The sequence below is a fragment of the Molossus molossus genome, unplaced genomic scaffold, assembly GCF_014108415.1.
Source record: "Molossus molossus isolate mMolMol1 unplaced genomic scaffold, mMolMol1.p scaffold_m16_p_1, whole genome shotgun sequence".
NCBI lineage: Eukaryota > Metazoa > Chordata > Mammalia > Chiroptera > Molossidae > Molossus > Molossus molossus.
In genome coordinates this window covers 157,135,749-157,138,201 of record NW_023425344.1, presented here as the reverse complement: position 1 = coordinate 157,138,201, position 2,453 = coordinate 157,135,749, and the positions used below count along the sequence as shown (strand labels likewise).

Here is a 2,453-nt window from a genome sequence, read left to right as displayed (position 1 = left end):
GGACTGGTAATATTTTTGTCACCTGGATGAAATGAACTCCAGTGGGATTCAATCTTTAGGTCACCCCACTGACGATTCATTTCCAAAGAGTAAGTGACTGGCTACCTTGAGTAACATGTCACCCCCCACCACACTGCTGACAACTGGGGAGAGGGCTAGCAACACTCAAGTGCTATTAGCAGAAGTGGGACTGGATGTTGTATAGGTAAAATCAATGGATGCCACATTGTTTGGGATTTAGGGTGCCATGAGGGGTGACAGAGGTCAAGGTCGTGGCGGGCAATTTGGTTCCAGAGGAGGCCCAGGAGGAAGGTCCAGGCCCTCTGTGCCACATACCCCACTTGATTTCTCTTTGTGTGAAATGACCTTCTCTCCAGTCAAGCCAGCATCTGATGCAGCTTCCTTCAGTGAGGCCTTGCTGAAGAGAAGTCAGGACCTTGCTCCTAATTCTCCTGAACAGGCCTCTATCCTTCCTCTGGTGACAAAAATAAACAATGTGATTGACAATTTGATTGTAGCTCCAGGGATATTTGAAGTGCAAATTGAAGAAGTCCAACAGGTTGGATCATATACAAAGGGAACGAGGACTCCAGGACACAATGTGGCTGACCTGGTGGTAATCCGAAAGGTTCTGCCAACTTTGGAAGCTGTTGCTGCCCTAGGGGACAAAGTCGAGGAAAGCCTCAGAGTACAGGAAACTTTTGAAGTTTTGACCATGCTGACCAATGAAATCGGCTTTGAGATCAGTTCTTCTGATGCTACAGTGAAGATTCTCATTACAACAGTGGCACCCAATCTCCGCAAACTGGATCCGGAACTCCATCTGGATAGCAAGGTGTTGCAGAGTGCCTTAGCAGCCATCTGACATGCTCGCTGGCTTGAAGAAAATGCTTCTCAGTCCACGGTTAGAGTTCTCATCAGACTTCTGAAGGACCCGAGGATTCGTTTTCCTGGCTTTGAGCCCCTCACACCCTGGATCCTTGACCTACTTGGGTACTAGGCTGTGATGAACAACCCCACCAGGCAGCCTGTGGCCCTAAATGTGGCATACAGGCGTTGCTTGCAGATTCTGGCTGCAGGACTGTTCCTGCCAGGGTCAATGGGTATCACAGACCCCTGTGAGGGTGGCAACTTCAGAGTACACACAGTCATGACTCTGGAACAGCAGGACATGGTTTGCTACACAGCTCAGACTCTGGTTTGAATCCTCTCACATGGCTTTAGGAAGATCCTTGGCCAAGAGGATGATGCCAGTTATCTTGCTTCTGAAATATCTACCTGGGATGGAGTGATAGTGACACCTTCAGAAAAGGCTTATGAGAAGCCACCAGAGAAGAAGGAAGGAGAGGAAGAGGAGGAGAATACAGAAGAAGCACCTCAAGGAGAAGGGGAGGAAAGCATGGAGACTCAGGAGTGACCTTCCTTTCTCTTCACCCTTTCTTAACCGAGGGGAAGATTGGAGCCTAAGCTAACTGCTACTGGGCTTTATATGGTGGCATTTCTGAGGGATAAGGGGAGACAGGAAAGAAAATAAAAATAAACTCTATGGAAGGAAGCGTCATCCCACTGAGTTCTTATATTGGCTTAGTAGCCAGAGTCTCCCATCTGTAGTAAAGCAGAATACCAACTTCATAATACTGGAGAATCCCCAGCTCCTGGAAACTTCTCAACCAATACTTTGTAATTGAAACGTTGGCAACTGTTTATGCCTGGACATTTTTTTCCTAAGAAAAATTATTAAAGTACTTCCTAGTTAAAAAAAAAAAAAATCAATGAATGCCCACTACAGTATGCTTCTTCTTTTACAGATGAGAAAACTGATGTTCCGAGAGACTCGGTCACTTGCCCAAGGTTACTCAACTTTGAAACCCCCAAGTCTGACAGGATAGATATTCAAAAAGTTAGTATTCATTCTTTTAGCAAACAGTGCCTGTTTTATAAGTCAGTATCAACCTGGGTATTTAGGGCATGAGCCATCCTTCAAGGACCTTAAAATCCATGTAATATTAAGAATATTGCCCTGGCCAGTTTGGCTCAGCGGTTAGAATATTGGCCCACGGACCAGAGAGTCCCGAGTTTGGTTCCCGCTAAGGACACATATTTTGGTTGCAGTTTGTTCCTGGCCTCGGGTGGGGTCATGTGGGTGGCAACCACTCAATGTGTCTCTCTCACATAGATGTTTCTTTCTCTCTCTCTTCTTCCCTCTCTCTCTCCCGCTCTATCTGAAGATAAATGCAAAAATGTCCTCTGGTGAGGATAAAAAAAAGAATGTAAAAAAGGAGGGAGAGGCCAGTGGGTTTTTTGTTTGTTTGTTTTTTTTATCTTTATTGTTGAATGTATTATAGATGTTCCTCATTTTTTTCCCCATTGACCCCCTCCTCCCCACTCCCACCCCCCTCCTGCCTTTCCCCACACTGTTGTCTGTGTCCATTGGTTACATATAAGTTTTTTGG

At 45.8% G+C, this 2,453-nt stretch overlaps 1 pseudogene; it reads left to right on the top strand.

Annotated features, from left to right (window-relative positions):
• The first annotated feature begins 247 nt into the window (after positions 1–247).
• On the top strand, positions 248–1,489 carry LOC118615865 (annotated as a pseudogene).
• The last annotated feature ends 964 nt before the right edge of the window (positions 1,490–2,453 follow it).